General features: G+C 41.7%; 1 pseudogene; it reads left to right on the forward strand.

Moving 5' to 3' along the window:
* Positions 1-14,082, forward strand: part of LOC116091640 — a 56,682-nt pseudogene extending 42,600 nt beyond the window's left edge.
* Positions 14,083-19,574: the final 5,492 nt, after the last annotated feature.

The following is a 19,574-nucleotide window of genomic DNA, read 5'->3' on the forward strand; positions in this document are numbered from 1 at the left end:
TAGTGGTCCTGACAGACAAGTTTGACTTCCAGTCACACTGGCAAGTTGCTTCATGTTGTCTCTCGTACCATTCCCCTCCCCTTCCCCTCCAGTTTATTTCTACCTGTCTTTGTTTCTCATCACCTCTCTCTCTCTCTCTCTCTCTCTTTCAAAATTAAAATTTGAATGATATGATGTTTAAACCTAAGGGTTTAAAAAACAATGTTTTCTAAGTATTTTCTTTTTTATTTTGGCTGTGTCTTACTCTGTAATCCAGGATGGACTCATACTCAGGGCAATTCTCCTGCCTCAGCCTCTTAAGTGCTAGGATTTCAGGAATAAGCCACCATCTGGCTCATTCGTTTCCTGAATACATTCTTGTATATCAGGCTTTATGGAAAATTTCAAAAAGTGGTGAACTGGAGGAATCCCTTCTTGCAGGGTGAAACTTAGTTTCCATATTTGTTTCCCAGCAGCATGTCCCCATGATTGTGTGCTTACACTCTTTATGCTGTCCCTTGAAGTCAGCCTTTCCATATTCCAGGAAACCTATTTAAGTCACAGTTATTATCATATATCTTTGTGATTTAAAGATGCCTACTATACTGCTCAGTGCTCCACACTTGCTTAATTAACTTGTATGAGATCCTGGGCTCTGTGGAGTGCCAAAAGAAAAAGAAAAATCATGGGCCTAAGGGGAATTTTAATTTGTACAATTATTCTGCAAAGGTATTTATGTGTCAGCATCTACTAAAACATAAATACAGCCTAATCATTTCATTATAGGCATATACTCAGCAAAAATGTGCAGACATAGTCACCAGAAGAAATCTAGATTATTCTTGACAATTAATTCAAAATTCTTCTATCTGGAAACTATCCATGTGTCCTTTAGTATAATAGATAAATATTGAGATTTTATTTTGGGAGAGGGTCACATAATAGAGATTTAAAAGGCACTTTTAAATGGACATTGGGCTTCTGCAGGCAGCCTGAATAAACCATACAAGTATAAAGTAGGGCAAAATGAGATAGATGTCTTGGATGTGATGGCACATCCTTTTAATCCTAGCACTAAAAGGCAGAGGCAGGAGGGTTCTAAGCTGGATGGAAGCCTGGGCTACAGAGTAAGCCCTAAGCTAGTCTCTGCTACATGGTGAATCTTGACATTAGGAAGCCAAGTGTGTGTTTCTCTAGAATGTGCAGGGTCCTGACTCCCAATCTCAAGCTCAGAGAGAGAGAGAGAGAGAGAGAGAGAGAGAAATGGAAGGGAGGAAGGAAGAGGGAGAGATGCAAACCTATAGTGTATCCAGTGTCCATTTACATGAACTACAAATAAAGACACATTGCCTGTGAGAAGCACCCTCACAGGGAAGGAAGTAACAGTGGAGGGAGGGCACCTTCCTGCTAGCTGAAGTTTTGCTCAACTGTGGAAATTCACCGAGCACTAGATGTGTATTATACAGAGAAATTTTCAACCATCATGCCTGTGTGGAATCCAGTTTGTCCTAGAGATAGACCAGACAGCTTGCCCTGCAGAGTCAGAGAGGCAGCTTGAGCCTCCTCCTTTCTGTGAACCTTGCCCTCGCCTGGCATCTGCCCATCAGAATTCAGTGTTTGGTTTTCTCACCATCAGCTCCAGTGCCTTTAGTGCCTTGTGCTTTTGCTAGCATGGTAAAAGTGAGCTCTTTGTCCTGACTTCTGCCCTTTCTTATTCCTGACTAGAGCAACATGTCTCCTGATTTTTGTTTAGTTGTGTTTTTCTTTCATCCTCCCTTCCTCTCTCTCTCTCTCTCTCTCTCTCTCTCTCTCTCTCTCTCTCCCTCCTTCCCTCCCTCTCTCTCTCTCTTTCTTTCTTTCTTTCTTTCTTTCTTTCTTTCTTTCTTTCTTTCTTTCTTTCTGTCAACAGTCATTTTGCCATGTGCAGCCTTTTTCCTAGTAACCAAGAATAGAATATTTGGAGGGACCTCAGCATTGAGAGGTACCATGAGATGCTGGGAGTGGTCTCCCCCCAGCAGCTGGAGACTCTGTGGTTATGAATCACATATCCCACTTCCTCATCTAGTGAGAACATGATGTGCTCATTCTGCTTATCTGCTTCTGGAGTCAGTGAGTTTGGATAACACAGAAGAAACACTGCACAGATCTGTCTCCCTGGCCAGGAAACGGTCCAGATGTGCAGCGCCTTCTTCTCAGAGGAAAGGCATCAGGTAGAGGGCGCTTTTTCAGGATCTTCAGTCTCATCCAGCACTTTTAACTTCTGATCACACCAAAATCTGCCTTGTTTGGCTCGGTTGCCTTAAAATGTGGCTATGAGTCCAAGATTAACATTATTATATCTCAGGGAAAAAAGTGCATTCCCACAGTGTACTCCAGAGTTTCTCCCCACCCCCTTCCCACCTCAAATGACAACAAGGAATTATATAACTCACTGTTTAGAATAGGAATCTATAAACCCACAAGACGTGCACATAGAAATACAAAAGTAAAGACTAAGGGAATGTTCTTAGCCACAATGGTACAATGATTAATGGCCAATATTGTGTCACGTGACTAAACATAAAAATCTGTGTTTTACATGAATCATAAAAGTGGATGCAGCTAAAACTTATCAGTGGTGCTGAAACTTATGGGTGTAGATGGGACACAGTGCTTGTGTTTTCTCTGAATTTCTCCCTGCATATGACCAACTGTAAGACACAAAGGTAATCTTATCATATAAAAACTGGCTGATACCAATTCAATTATATGATGTAAGTGATTGGTGACCCTATAACACTGAGGAGTCAACACATCTTGTGTGTCTCCAGGGAGGGTGTTCTGAGGATAAATAACACACCACTGGCGTGACAGTCTTGCTGGACATGCACTAGGGGACCTCCTCATGAATAGCCTCAGGTGAATTGAGACAGACTGCCCTCAAAAAAGTCAGTTTTGTGAAAAAGAAGGATGGACTGAAAAATCCTTCCAGGGAAAGAGGCTGAGTAACTGACCACCTATGGTCTGTAACTGGATTGGGAACACAGGAAAAGAAAAAACATCTGTGAAGGGCACCACTGAGATGTGGGTAGAGTTTGGATGCAGACGGAATAGTTACAGTATGAACAGTAGGGATAGCTTCTCTGTATTTGATCACTGGGATTGGGATTGTATGGTGGTATGTACTTGTTCTTTGGGAATATTCACTGAAATGCCTTCAAGAGATCTTCACGATATGTTCAGATGACCAAGAAATAGTTTGGTAGAAGGATGGATATGAAGTCGGGATTGATGATGTATATATGTGGAAAATTACTACCACTGACAAATTTGGGTGAAAACACAGGAGTTGGGCTGGTGGGAAGGGAAATCCATCCTGTTCTTTTAAAGGTTGCTATTATTTCAAAACCAGTTAAAAATAAGTACCCCAAGTCCTAAAGATTCTTAGAGGGTGCAAAGGCATAAAATTTGGAAAGTCTTAAGTTTTTGCCCACATATTAGCAATCATTCTGTCCCATGATGAGTCCTGTGTCTGGAGGCTGAGCATAGGGGTAGCTTGTTGTAGTATCTTCCCTCAGTCAATACACGTTGTACAAGAAGATCTTCAGTAGCTACTTTATGATGCCCTAGTTCTGAGCCTTCTTACAACATGCTCTTTTGAAACTTCCGAGGTCTTTCTGCTTTGATAAATTATAGCTGGGTCTCTTCTGCCCTGGTCTTGCTTTACAGGCAAGCCTTGTGAGGGCTCAAATCCTTTCTACCTCCATCCACTCTAATATGCACGGAACCTTAGGGTCTGGATATCTTTCCATTTCCATCTTTCCTCTGGACTGGAAATTAGTGTCCCCAGCAAAGCAACATTAGGCCCAGCCCAGCCCACTGTTGTTAAATTTTTTAATAACCCTATTAGTTCTGATGACCTGTTCAGCCCCCCAATAATTGAGACAGAGTCCTATATATTTATTTAATCAGCTTTGGTACAATTATTGGGCAATTATCCCTAAACTATTTTTCTACACTAGATTGGCTTTTTCTCAGCTGCACTTCCGGAATTACTTGCCAATAGTTGACCTGCCTGTGCTAGATTCGCTCCATCTGGCCATTTCATGGTTCTCCATTTTATTCCCTCCTTCCCCCTGCCTCATGGTCTCTACCTGCAACCCCTCTGCCCAGAAACTAAAGCCCAGCCTACCTCTATTGTCCCCAGTAATTGGTTGTCAGCCACTTATGTTTAACCAGTCAGAGAACAAAAATGAGTAACGTTTGGCCTAAGTGACAACCTGCTCATCTGGACTGCAGCAAAATCTTGGGGGCCAGTGCTTATCATTTGAATACACAGCATCACCAGACCAACCCCCAACCCCCCACTTCCTTACCCTTTGTTCAGATCTCTTCAACTTCCCTTTTGTTGTCACAGCCATATTTTCAACTTCTACTCTGACAACTTGATATTAGGAGTTCCTAAACCTGGTGCATATACATGTATATATATATACCATATATACATATATACATACATACATACATACACACATATATGTATGTGTTCTTTTTCTTCCCTTGATTCTATCCATCCATCTATCATCCATACTTTTTCAACATACATCATCTCTATTTTTATATACCTATATTTGTCATACTTTCTTCCCTGATATCAAAGCATATTTGGCCCAGCAGTGACTATGAAACTTAGAAGTGTTTTCCAAGAATCTTATACAAAGGAGGAATGACAAAAGGAGAAGGGGTTTCAGGCATCCTCTTGGAATTCTGGTAACAACATGATGAGAAAGGAGGTAACCCTGCCCAGATACAGGCCTTCAGCTCCAGCTGTCCTGGAGGAGGCAGGAATGGGACGTAAGTAATATCCAGTAAACAGAAGCAGTAGTGATTCTGTTGGTCCTCTAACAAAGAACTGTCCAGGTTGTCACAGGCCACGTCCCTTGCTCCTGTCTTACATCTGTGTATAAGTCTTGACTCTGCTAACTCTGTGAACTCACTTCCTTCCAGAAACATCAGTTTGACTCATGTCACCGAAATTGATTTGTATTGTTTCTTTAGTAGGTCCTACTGGTAGGAGTTTTTAAACGAAGAGTCTGATGTTCACGAAGCGATTTAGATAGAGACAGTGAAGTCTCCGGTGTGCGTCCCAGCCTGATTTTTACTTCTAGTTCATATGCCTCAAAACTGTTTTGTATTACAAAGTTACTCTTTGAAGTTTTGGTTTTGTTTTGTTAGTATTGTGGACTTTGTGGGATGTTTATCCATAGTCGAGTTGCCATTGTACCGAGTATAGGAGGGTGAGGAGGCTCTGTGGCTGAAATGCAACTGCCACATTCTGTGGTACCTCTCAGCACACTGAACTGACTGCTGTTTGCACATATGTTATTCTGATTTCTTTATACTCCTTAAAAAAAGAAATCATTCCCTCTACTCCCCCAGGTGACCTTGGAGCTATTGTGTAGCTGTAAATCCTTTTGAGAGGAGATAAAGATGTTTCCTGGTAGAGAGTTTTCTGTTTGGCAGTCCACCTTGATATTTTAACATTGACCTTTGTGAAGATGAGGTTTTTTTTTTCCCCCAACTGCGGAAAATGAGTCATTAGAATGAATAAAAAAGGGGAAGCTTTAGAAATTGTCTGATCAAGGACCCAGGGACACGTGTGTTTGTCTCTTTACATGAGAGCTTGTGTAGGTGTTTCTGGGCCAAACATTTTTGACATTCTCGTGTCCTGAAGAATTAGAAATGCTACTTCTGACAGCACAGCACAGCACAGCACATTGGAGCTGCGAAGAATAAGCTATTCAGGTCGCAGGGGCACCATCTGCGTGTCTCTTCAATTGTGGGCACCCTGAAAAGCTTTGTCCCTGGAGAAAGCCCAGCATCCCACTCTCTGCTAACTGGGAGGATGTGTGAGGTGCTACTCCTCTGTCCCTCCATGTCATGGTCTTTGGGGAGCCTGATGTGTAGTAAAGGAGAACTCTATCCATGTGCAGAATCCCTATGAATAATAACATACTGCTTGACAGAAAAAAAATGCAAATCCTAGCTGTCAAAAGCAGAGTCCCAAATTAAAGTGGACAGGCCCTCCTTCGTGTGTACGTAAATAGGTCAAAGTAAATATCTAGAGGCGGAAATAGTGCCTACTGGCCACTGGTGAGAATTTTCTCTCTCTCTCAATTTTAGCTACTTTGTCTTCTTTATTCCTTTCAGATGTGGTAAAGGTAAGAGCAGACCTGATGGAAAAACAAAAGTTATTCTAAAAACTGTTCTAAATCTTCCACGAATGCTTCTTCTACTGCTTCACTCAGAATACTTTTCATTTGCAGTGTAAATCTCTTAAAATAGACATACTTTAAGAAATCGTATATGATAGCCAAATATCCAAGTTTTGTGATTATAAAATAATACATACCCCAATGTATCAAAAAGTTATTATAATTAATATTCACTTCTTACTTTGGCCTTCAAATACCAATTTTCTTTGTGGAAACAATGTTGCAAAGCCTCAGTGCATAATTTTTATTGAGCTAACTCCATTTAGCTTCTTCGAAAATCCATACATATTCCCAGAATGTATTTAACAGCAGCAACTCTTGCAATTCCATGTTCAGGAAACAATATAACCACTTTTAATGAAGGCAGCAAGTCACTCTCTCTCTCCTGACAGTAAGATACTTGGAAGAAATTATTTGTAAAATTAGAAAATCTAGCTTTGCTATTAAGATGAAATAAACTTCTTCCTGATATTAGTTGGAACCACTGAGAACACATGATTAATGCTGAGAGCCCAGGGTCTCCCTCCCACCCTGGGTTGGAGTCCCTCAGCACGGTCTGCTCATAGCCTTGAACTGCCCTGTCAATTAGAGTACTGTGCTCCCCAGGAGCATGGAGGCTGCATTGTCTGTGTCTTTTGGAGCATGGCACAGTGTTTAGCATGGCACTTAGCACACAGCAGGCATGCCATGCTGCCAATGACCAGCATTTACACACTTCCTGCACCACTGACAAATCGGACCCTTGCCATGTAGCCTTATCCTAGACTTCTGGCTCATTTGTATTATTTTTTGTGTGTGTGTCACAGTCCACCCTGAAGATCACTCTCTTAATACCTGTCAAGATATTTGCCAGATTATCCTTCTATGTTTATAAGGTTTTTGTCATGCAGACAAAGCACTTAGGACTTGGCTCCCATGTTTCTAAAATGACAGAGTCATATAGAATGATCTCTGAGAATTCCCCTAGACTGGAGTTCTAGGGGGTATCCAGTGATATCCCATCACCAAATAACTGTCTCTACCTCCATTCTCATGGGCACATTTAAGTTAGCAAGTTCCAAATTTAAGCTCCAACATCTCGTTTTTGTCTTATTTCCTTCGATGGAGTTGAAAGCTTACTTCTCCTTCCATACCCCTTCCACTGTGTACTTATATTGAGTAAGCTCTATGGCCTTCCAGCCTGTCCATCAATAACTTCCTGTTCACTTCTTCTTCCCAGTCACTTCAGGTGACACCTTCTGTCATTTCTTCCTCTGAATTTTTATTCTTATAACTCTTTCTCAGTTTTCGCTGTCCCTTCTTTTTCATGTGGTTTGTTTTTTTTTTTTTTTTTTTTGATATTTTATCTAGACTGACATGGCTGAAGTGTTTTATGTAAGTGTAGGTTTATCTTCACATGGAAATTTGCCTACTAACCTTTCCAATAAACTTTTAAATACTTTGATTCCTGTTAATGTGTCTTATTCATGTATTTATTCTTTGAGTAATCTTTCATAATATCATGCACTCAGACATCCAGGAAGAATTTGTTCGAGACAGTAACATTTTAAGGGGTTTTATCAATGATCATGTGGTTACAAATTATAGAAATCCATATCAAACATAAGAAGCAAAGAACTTTCTGGATCACAATGCATCACAGAGTTGAAAGCAAGCCGACTTCTCTCTTTTTAGTGGGATAAATGCAACTGTATCTTTGTTTTGCAGATCCTTAGCTTCTCTGTGATCATCTGAATGCCATGTGCCCCTTATACATCCCCCAAGCTGAGTAATAGTCTCCTGTTCAAACCCCCAGCAGAAAACAACTGAAGTCTGAGTACCAAGCTACATTCTAAGAGAAATCTGGCTTACCGCCTCAGTCCATGTGACTATATCTGGCCCCCAAAGTATTGAGTGGGGTGTAGAGGCTCATCCACATCTAGTCTCTCATTACAGATATCTCAAGCAAACTTTTTGAAAAGAAAGGATGCCCGGCAGTGGTGGCACACACCTTTAATCCCAGCTCTTGGGAGGGCAGAGACCAGCAGATTTCTGAGTTCGAGGCCAGCCTGTTCTACAGAGTGAGTTCCAGGACAGCCACGGCTACACAGAGAAACCCTGTCTTGAAAAACAAACCCAAAAAAAGAAAATAAAAAAGAGAAGAAAGGAAAATAAGATAGAGGGTAAATGTTAGACATCATGGAAAGGAATAAAGACTGGCAGACATCTTTTAAAAAACCACTATCATTGTGACTAAGGGTTAAAACGACTTTGCTTTTCCCCTACCTCTTGAAAAACAGGAAATAATCTGAGGATGCTGTGTAGCCTTCAAGAACATGTCTTGCCAATACTGTCTTCATGTGTGATCAATAATGATCATGGTGAAGAAAGAACTTTCCAGCAAATGTATATAGTCAATACCTTCCCTTACATTCTCCATGGAACAACTTCAAGAGAACAAAATGTGATGAGAATTATTCAACAGTTAAAAAGGGTATGGAAGTTCTCATATGTGAATCCAGCTGTTTAGAGGTGTAGGCTACAGTACAGAAAGATCAGACGTAGGCTGGGCTACATAGCAAAGTCCTACTTCAAATACAAAAACTGTTCTGTCAAATAGCAATTAAAAATAGGAAGAAGGAGAGGAGAAGGCAAAGGTGAAGGAAAGGAGGAGGAGGAAAGAAAGAAAGACAGAAAGAAAGAAACAAAAAACAAAGAGAAGGAGTGAGGGGGATGGGGAGAGAAGGCAGGCTAGGGTTATAGTTGAGTTGGCAGATTTCTTGCTGAGCATGCCAGAAATGCTAGATTTGACACTCAGTGCCATAATAACTCAACATAGAAGCACTGTGCCCATAATCTCCGAAGTCAAGCAATAGAGGCAGGAGTAGCCAATGTTCAAGGTAATCCTTAACCACATCTAGAGGCTGAGCCTAACCTAGGCTACATGAAACTGTGTCTCAAAACAAAAAGATTTCAGCAGTGCTGTGGACCAGTGACTGGCATGTGCCCCTCTCCTTTCTCCTACTGGTTCACTTAGTGTACTTATCTTATCATCTTGCCCCTTACCCACTTAGCATGAATATTGTGAGATTTTAGGATTGATTGAACTGAAATGGAGTTTGGAGTCTGGGGGAGGGAGCCAGCATGTGTTAGCATAGGAAGAAAGGGGGAAAATATATAATCAGAGTACAGGGTAAGTACTGAAGGCATATCACTACCACTCTAGTACTTTTTCTGAAGTATTTCTTGGCATGCATATAGGAATGTAATTATACAACGTTCAATGGTCACAATGACACTATGACTTGATACAGCCAATGAGATGATACAGGGATTAGCATAAGTCACTGCATACAGAAGCATCAAGTGCTGTCTCATGGATTTTCTACTCATATGATAGTGTGTGAGTTGTGGCCTCTTCAGGGTGGGTCCCAAAAATGGAGACGGCAGACAGGTTGCCATCACCAAGTTGGTAAGTAGGACACATAATGTGAGAACGAATTAATATTAGTTACTTCTGGCCACCAAAATTACAATATGCAGTCTGAGGCTTGGCAGTTTAGGTTAAGCTGGCTGATGATGCATTTTGTAAAGTCATTTGTAAGTGTACAATCTCTTCTGGACTCACCCCATCAGGGAGGATTAATGCTTCTCCATATATGAAGAGATGGGATAATAAAGTTACAAGATGCTTTTCACATTTCTTTCATTTTTTTCTCCATTCTTTCTTTTATACTCAATCCTTCTCTCTTGCTGCTTATTAAACATTGGCATAAGTTCCTCCAAACTCATTTCTAAAAGTATTATTCATGGATATATGAGAACTGAATTGCCTGAGGGAAGAAAGGAGAAGGGAGGGGCTCGAGAGATGGGTACTTTCTCCTTCACATCTGAACAGCCTTACTTTTTGATATGCTAGAGGCGAACCTTTGAAGGTGTTCCTTCAGAATAAACTACAGATGGGATTTGATTTCAGCAACAGGAAGAAACATACCTATAAACCCACAACTTGTTTACAAGCTCAGTAGGAGGCTTTAAGTACAATGAGCTTCAGAATAAGACAGACTTGGGTGTGAGTTTTGCTCTCTTTGGGCTGCTTGCACAGCATCTCAAGGCTAGTTCTCCAATAAAGTGAGGACATTAAGGTTTGCCTCGTGGACACACTTGAAAGGATGGAGGCGAGGAATTTGATTGTGTGAAGGTGTTATTATCTTTTCTTTTCCGCTTATACATACAAGGCTTCACCTGAGTCTTAGAAATTTTACTATATATACATATATATGTGTGTATATATATATATATATATATAACATATATATATATACAAATATACGCATATATATTTGAAGTCGTTTGTTTCTTTGCTCCTCCATTTAATGAGATGAACTCTAGCTTGCATTTAGCTACTTGGCTAGAAAGACCAGGGTCTCCTGCCCTGTATGCGGGTCAAGCCTCAGCTGAGTCTGTGAAGGTCTTTGTGTTTGGAATTGCAGGAAATCCTCTTGGGTTTAAGGAAAGTTCTTCCTTACGCTGGACTGAGCAGCTGGTGGGATTCATTTTTCTTCTTTTGACATTCCAAGACCTAAATGTTTCCGCTTAGCTCAGCAAAACCCAGCAAAGCATATCAAAACTAGTGCTTTGGGGTTTGTCCTGCAATTTATTGGGGAAGCAGTGTAAAACGCTAGTAGGAAAGAATCAGGACCCCGTTCTACTGAGGGCTTTCCCTGTCCAGGTGATGGAAGGTGCCGTGGAATGACAGACCTGAGACCAATCATTTCAAGAACACTTCCGCATCTCTTCAATGGGGTAAGAGGCGTGGATGTGATCCTGATGTCACAGAGTTTCCCACCAGCAGCGAGAGGGTCCTGAGAAGAAACCCTCAAACTAAGGCGGCTGTGTTCCTCAGTGCTTTGAAAGGGTGCGTGACTCGCAGAGTTTGAAACCCTGTATGCACCTGACCTGTGTGAGCCTTTTTATTCATTTAACAGCAAGATTTACTTCCCAGGCAGCAAGCAACAGCGTTTGGGCATGACCAAGCAGCCATGGCATTTCCCTGTTTGCTCCTTTAGAAAGTAAAACCTGATAGCTGTGGGGAATGAGCAGGCTTCTGAGAAGGAAAGCACTGAGATGATGATTGCTAGAGAAAGCCCTTGCTTCATCTTTCAGACATTTCTCTCTTCAAGATTTAGCGAAGTGCTAGAAAGCCGAGGGAGCTCTAAGCTAAGCATTCTTCTGAGTTCTCATAGCCAGGTCTATCATTGGTAAATAAAATGAATCTATGTCTCCATGCCCACTTGTACATCAGCTCTATCCTGAATGAACCAAAATCGAGAATCCAGCATAAAAGCACATATCAAGTTGATTTGTGGTTGGGGTTTCAAAGATCATGAATACTGAGTGATCCACCCCTATAACTAGTGAACTTTCCCTGGCACTTCTGGACTGCGGTAATTTCTTAGCTCCTCTTGCTGTTGAAGCAGGTCAATCATGTCAGACATGGTATGAGCTGACACAGGGAAGTTGTAGTGGTTGATTTTTTTTTCCTGATGACTTGATTTGATTTAGACTCACCATGGTGACACACCCCTGGGCGTGTATGTTAGGGTTTTTCAAGAAAGGTAAAACTGAATTGGAAATATGCATCCCAAATATGTGAGTCTTAACTGCTGAAAAGGAGACTAAAGACCAAGTACCAGAATTCTCCCTCTTTCTAACTGTGGATACCAGGTGATCAGCTACCTCAAATTCCAACTACCATGCTGTGGTGGTTTAATGAGATCAGCTGGCAAAGCTCATATACCTGGTCCCCACTGGTGAAATTGTTTGGAAGGGTTAGGAGTCGTGGCCTTGTGGAGGAGGTGTGTCCCTGGGGGTGGGCTTGGAGGTTTCGAAAATCTGTGCAGGCTCCAGTTAGTTCTCTCTGCCTGCTACTTATGATAAGGATGATAAGGATGTAAGCTCTCAGCTACGGCCCCAGTGCCAAGCCTGCTCTGTCTGCTACTATGTTCCTCACCTTGATGATGATTACGGAATTTTGTTACAGCACTCAAAAAGCATCTAAGACAATGCCATCCACACCAAGATGGATGGTATCTTCAAACAGTGAATCTTTCCTGCCTCATGTGGCTTGTGTCAGATATTTTATAATTAAAGTAACTAAGGCAGAGGTTCTCATGGGGTTCTCACCTCCATGTAAGTCAGAGGATATAAGCTAGGAAGTGGTATGCTGGCTGTTCCTGTTCTCCAAGATCTTAGGAGCATACTCAGTCACCGGTGACCCCTTCATGCCAAATGACTTATCCTTTTGAACTCCAAAGGAGAGACGCCTTGGCCTGAGTGTTCCAAGCTATGCTTAAGAGCTTCAGTCCAAAGGAAGAAGTTCCCAGCGGAAGTGGATGTTGCTATAGTTCAGAATTACAAGCTGTCTTTAATCCCTGTGCAGAAAGCCTATTAATAAGTTTGGAAGAGGTCCAACACAATTTCATTCAACTCTATATTTACTTATTTCAATAAGCCTTTGTACTTTCTTTGGAAAAACAGGGAAAATATTCATACCTTGTTACTGAGTTTATCTGATAGACAGTAAGCGTTTTTAAAAACTACCAGTTCCTCTAGGCTCTTTAAATGAATGATCAAAATTAGTTGACAGAGTTCAGCCTGGGAGAGTTTTAGAGGTATGCCATAGTAATTCACTTTTAGTTTTTCAGAGTTCTGTGCATCCAGTTTCCAGTGGCTCTGGTCTAGGTGCATTAATATGGTGCACAGCATAGGAAATCCTGGCAACTTTACCTTATATAAGCCATGTGTCTCTAGAGAAACACAACCAAATGCCATGAATATAAAGATGTGCATATACATGCATATATACACACAAACATATAACTCACATGCACATGAGTGTGTGTGCATGTGTGAATTAACTAAGTCAGCTTTAAATTAGTAACTATAGCACAATCACACCTAAGAGACTGAGAGCCTTGCAGTTACCTTTCCTTAGGCTGGGGCCTCAGGAGTTGAAGTAAGCCTGCAATAGATATTCTTCACTGGAAAGGGCAACAATCACTTGTTATTCAGTTCAAAAGCCTGGGTGACTCACTAGTCCCAATCTAGCACTGAAAGGATGAGCAGCTCCTGAAGAGCCTCTGGTCCCTAGTCCACTAGGAAAGCTTGAGAATGCTTTCAACAAGGAGGTGGTGCTTGGTACTGTCAACAAGGAGGTAGTGGCAGCAGCAGCAGCAACACAGGAGGAGAGCAAATGAATTCAGTGCAGGATGGCAGGCCAAGCTGGCAAAGGAAAAGGTAATTTTTTCTTTTGCCACTCCATTCTCTGGGGTGTTACCAGAAGATGTGCCCACAACTGGGGTATGTCTCCCACATGGACCAAGGCAATCAAGACCTCTTCAGATGGGGCCACCTACTCAGGTGAATCTAATATATGGCAAAGTGGTATTAAAATCAACCATAACACTTGGAATACAGACCATTTGTGCTGCATCTAGGCAGCTGCATTGTGCTACATAGCATAAAAAAGGAGTGGTGGCTGGTGGGCAAGGGTGCTGTCCAGAGTCTGTGATTTCACTGAGCTTCTCAATAGAAAGTGGAGGTTAGGTAGGTTCATTTTAAAACCCTAGAACTCTTAAACTAAAACTGTCTCCACAGATAAATCCTGAAATCTGATTTTTAAAAGTAAAGCATTAACATTTGAGGAGAGCGTTTACACTATACTGACATAATAGTTAATGATCTACTTGTTACCTGTATACAGGACAGCCTTCTGCCTCTAACAGCACAGAACAGAATCGGAGATGCTAAAGCCAATCAGCAAATTATCCTTGGTGCTATCCAAGGGAAGAAACAAGAATTTGCTTAAGAAACATGGGACATTTTATTATGTCATAGTCACTCTTCTGTTTCTGTGATAAAGCGCCATGGTCCAAGCCAACCTGAAGGAAGAAACCATTTATTTGGCTTTTGTGTTCCAGCCTATCGTCGACAGAAACCAAGGCAGGAACTGAGGTGGAGCTCATGGAGGAACAAGAACCAGCTTGTATCTCATGACTTACTCTGCTTGCTTTCTTATACAATCCAGGACCACCTGCCCAAGGGTGGCCCCACCCATGGCTGCACCCTACCATATCAGTCACTGAGCAAGCTATGCCTCACAGACTGGCCCAATGGAGGGAACTTATCTGCTGAATTTCCCTCCTCCCTGTAACTCTAGATTGTGTCAGGTTGACACAGACCAACCAGCACATCCTAGCATCCCAAACATACACAAGATTTTGAAGAAGGGACTTTACAATAGTATTGTTATAATTGTTAAGATGGAGTTATTGTGGAGCAAGGTTCAGATGACGTAATAAAACCACCTTCAAATAAAGACCAGCTGGTAACAGAAGTTTTCAGACTCCCTGGCAGAAGACAGGTGCAGCTCCTCACCCCTCCTGTCAGGATACTTGGCAGATGAAAAGTAGAATTCTCTTTTGCAGGTACAGTGGCTGGTCCTTTTGAAATGTTCAGCAAGTCTTTCCTAAAAAAAAAAAAAAAATACTGAATAGATCAGTATTACTTTATATTACAAGGGTAAAGATCAACTACCTAAATTAATAGATTTTTTTTTTAAAAATTAACTTTTAAAGTATGGCTGGGGAACAATGAGATTCAGTCTAGTGTATTCTGCTCTGTGGCATTTTTCCAGACATGACTGACACTCCTTCTGGGGGTGGGGAGGGGTGTGACTGAAGGTAATCAGTGCTCTCAGAACCTCAAAGCCCTCCACCAGACTTTCAGAGTGAATTAGTTACTTCTCTCCTTGCTGTGATGTAATACTTATCGAGAAGAAACATTAAGAAAGGAAAGTTTGAGTTTACAGTTCGCGAGATTATAATTCAAAACACGGCGAGAGAGAGTATAGCAACAGAATCACAGGAAGTGTAGGTAGCAGAAGCCGGAGGTTTGTATCCTCCAAGCTATATCCACAGAAAGGAAGCAGAGAGAGGGCAGGAAGTGGGCAGTGCCATAAGACCTCAAACCTCCCCCTCCCTGTGACCAATGTCATCTGGCAAGACCCATCTCCAAAAGGGATCCTCAACCTTCCAAGCAGTGCTGTTAGCTAAGTGTTTAAATATTACGAGTCTCCAGGGGACATTCTATATTCCAATCATGATAGATTCCTCCCACCAGTCTGGAGGACTCTCTGTCCCAAGTACATGCTACTGTCTGCCATTGCGAAGAGATCTTTCTTTTGTTTTGTTTTGCTTTGCTTTTTAAACATAACTGGGATGTCTCCCTTTTTGGTCAGTGTCAGTCACCACCATCACAATACGTAACAACCTGGTACTCGCTGTGTGGAAGGGCTGAGTCTCTTCACTCCTCTTCACAAGCTCATTTTCTGTCAGGATCCCACCGGTTCCTTTTAGTCATTATTAACAATCACTTGCAGAGTCTCAACCATGCTGTGAGTTTTCATGTCTTTTCCTTTTCATGTGTTACTTGCCCAGAAGTCCTCCTGCACACCTCAGGGATGAGCTATTTAAATTGCCTCCTCTCCAAAGCTCGTTTAGATGGCATCTTCCCACCCCCAGCTATTAGCAATAGCTTCTGCTATCTAGTCCCCAAGGTACTGTCAAAATGACTGTTGCATGGAAGCAAACACTGTGTGTTCCAAGCGTTTATTACTAATGAGACCTTGTTTTGCTGGGAATTTCTTGAAGGCATTATTACACAGAATTATTGTTATGTTTTTGTCTTCACAGTGAGCCCAGAGGTGAGCGTTTAACAATTGCTCAAAACTGTTGACTTGATAAAAATTTACAACTGTCGGCTTTAAATCCATACACACAGGCAACATTCTTTCATGTTGTAAAATACTAGATTAATGGGTTATCATGCTTATAATCTCAAAAGTGGAAGGTGGCATTCAGTCTGAGTTACATAGCAAGATCAAGGTCAGTCTGGACTTAAATAAATAAATAAATACATGTAAAACTTTTAAAAAATGTAGCCATGTAGAGGGAGACTGTCTTGGAATTTAATTTCCTTTTCCACATACTTTGTAGTTCTGCCCAGGTCACTGTACCCTTCTCCCCTATATAAATTGTAAATATAAACATATATATATATTATATTTAACAGATATAGCAATTTTGTCATAATAGTCAATCAGTGCTATTTTCTTTCTTTTTAACAAAGTTCTGAATAAAGGATGTGTTTTGTTTTTCCAGAAATTTTTGTTAAATGTAAGCTGTCAGCCCAAGCTCTCTGAGCATGGTGACTAACTGTTATTGCTATGTGTATTCTGATAAACCCGGAGGTGAAAGGTTTGTGCTCACGCTGACATGGAGCTGGGCCTGGCGGGGCTCACAGCTGACAGTGCTTTATGGCCCACGGGAGCATTCCTATCCACCAGCCAGCAAACTTCCTGTGCTTTCCTTACCCTGGCCCAGGTCCCAGAGCTCACAAGACAGGACCACAGTTAAACCTGTAACACTTCAACTGTGTCAGTAGAAAAGTGACTTTGCACAGCTGTGGGTAATGGGATACACTGGAACATTTCCTCCCCCAAAATGCCTCCAAGCTCACTCTCACCCATGGGGACAGGAGTGGCAGTCAGAAGGAAGCAACATTAATCTTAACTGTGTGAGAACGCCAGGTATTTTGGGAGCTGGACTTCTTCCATACAGAGGCATTCAGATTTTTTTGCTTATGAGTTAGCATAGCCCAGGTCTTGGACTGTTTCTTTTTTAAACAGAAACAGTTTACTTTTCTGAAACACATAAACTTCCAAGGGATTGCTGACCATGTCAAATAGTTAATGCAGTTGGACACTTGGGTGAGAACATCCTAAAGTAGGACCCATGCAGAATGGAAGTGTTTAACTGGAAAAGAATTTGGTGAGACTGGAATTCTTGAGCTTTTATCAGGGAGGACCCAAGAAATAACTTGAAATTGAAGATTTCTGAGTGGCCTGATGAACTATCAACTGTGAACAAACTTACTAAGCTAGTGGTTGGTTATGGGAAGTGAATGCAATCAGAACAAGAAAATGAGCAAAGACATTCTCACTTGCCATTTGAGCCTTACCATATTCAACCATGGCATTTGGACCTCATGGCTGTGATGGATTGAGTGAGATGGCTCTCTTGTCTCTTATGCATTAGTTCAGAAGTGAATCCCTTGGGGACTGGAACTGCTGCAAAGTCTGGGGAGTGGCAGAGAAGGCTTCAAATGCCACAAACTTCAATGTTCTCTGATCCACAGTTCTCATAATGTAGGCTGGGATTTCATTTCAAATACCTCTCTGTAAATGAGATCTTTCACTCAAACTCAGCAGATTTAACTAAAAATCACAAAAGAGCTGTCAAAATGATTTGTTCCTTAGGATAAAATGGAAGTACCTTCTTGAACATATATGTAGTTCTATCTTCACAACTCTATGCCATACATTTACTTGTGTGTGTGTGTGTGTGTGTGTGTGTGTAAGCCAGACAGTTCATTTCAATGCTTCCCCCAGGAAGAGTCCACCACGATTTTAGAAAGAGGATCTTCACCTGGGTGGGGCTAATGAGCTCCTGAGTAGGCTGGGCCAGCTCCATCAAGCTCCAGGGGACTTTTCTCTGTCTACCACCTCCATGCTGGCATTACTAGGATGATGTACCATAATATGCTTTTTTAATGTGGTTTCTCATGATCAAATTCAGGTCTCCATGCTTATACAGCACACACTTTACCAATGGAGCTACTTCCCCATCCCCCTGGGCTAACTCAGCTCATTAGCTGTCAATCTTAAAGTTTTTGCTTACAAGTATGAAGGAAGGCCAATGTAGCCCAGTCATGTTGGTCTCCTCTTTTAATCTCATTCCACTGGTATCACTAAGTTCACGTGGAAGCCAACTTGACAGGTGTTATACACATGGATTTCTCCACCCATCAACACCGTAGCCGTTCTCCATGAGACAGTAAAAGCGTCTTCCCCCCTTCCTCTGCTGTCCAGCTGCTGTTGGACTCAGTTTTGCTTTTCCATGAAAGAATTTATTGCATGAATTGTTTACTATTACATTCATTTGTTTGCTTACTGCAAGTGTACATGTATGTGTCAGTGCCTGGGTTCATGCATCCGCAGCACACCTGTGGAAGTTAGAATTGCTTCCTTCCTGCCATGTGAGTCTGGGACAGCTGTTGTCAGGCATGGTGACAAGCTTTTGTTACCTGGGGAGCTAGGTCACCCACCCTGTTCCATAAATTCTATTTTAGAACTAGTTACACTTTTCCCTTTCAATGGATTGTGAAATGAATGGGCACTATTCAAAGTATGTTTACCTTTGCAAGAGCTAAACAGTCTGATTACTTTTGTGGAAAAGAATATGTGAACTTGAACAGAAGTGTTATACATTTTGTGCCCCCAAACCCCCCAACACCAAATACGATTTAAATAGAGAGAAGGCACAGAATTGCCCTTGATTCTGGAGTAACCGGAACAGGGTTGTCTTTCTTTCTGAATATTCCCAGCTGTTGATCTTTGCTATCCTCTCTTCTTGTGTCTTCCCCTGGATTAAAGGACTTGAAGCCTGGAAACTGCATTCCTCACATTCTCTCAGTGGCTGGTTCCTGTTAAGCTTTGCCTGCAGGAATCCTGTGTGATTGCATGGCCAAGGAGGGAAGACAGATCTGTTTCTGGCTCCGGTAGAGGCCGTGGCCATCACTTTCAAGTGATGTCAGGTGATTGTGGCCTTCAAAGGCCTTCAAGAATGTCCGCAGATCTGAGACTGTCAAGAAACAGGAGTTTGTATGTAAGGCGACCGTGGGTTCCAGTGGTGTTGACAGCAGCCTCGATAGTGAATACATATATCAGAACAAGGCCCTTGTGCTCACAGATAAGCTCTGTGGAAATCAGAAATGTTAAACATTCAGGGTCTCTTCAATGGAAAAGATATATAACCTGTTTTCTGCCAGGAATCTGGGAATTTATGGAGTTAACAGCCTGGTGACCTATCCTATCTGTAGGACCAGGCCAATTCAGACTTGCTTAGATTTTTATGTTTATCTCTGATTCTTCCTCCCTAGACCTTCGTCTTGAGCATTGTTTCTAAGTCAATAGAACCCATCCTACAGGCGATGCCACATGTACTTTACAAATAGAGCAGAGCCTACGTGACCTCTGTGCAGTCTGTAGGGTGAGGCCACACCTGACTTCCTCAGGCTTTTATGTATCTCGTCATTCTCCTTAAGACTCTGATCTTGAGCATTGTTCCTCAGTCCATGGAACCCATCTTTAGGGAAGAGGCCATATGTACTCTGAAGAGTCTCAGTGTAAACAACTCTTAAGCTTTACTGGATACATGGAACTGAGTTAATTATCATTCG

The sequence above is a fragment of the Mastomys coucha genome, unplaced genomic scaffold (assembly GCF_008632895.1).
Source record: "Mastomys coucha isolate ucsf_1 unplaced genomic scaffold, UCSF_Mcou_1 pScaffold15, whole genome shotgun sequence".
In the NCBI taxonomy this organism is placed as follows: Eukaryota; Metazoa; Chordata; class Mammalia; order Rodentia; family Muridae; genus Mastomys; species Mastomys coucha.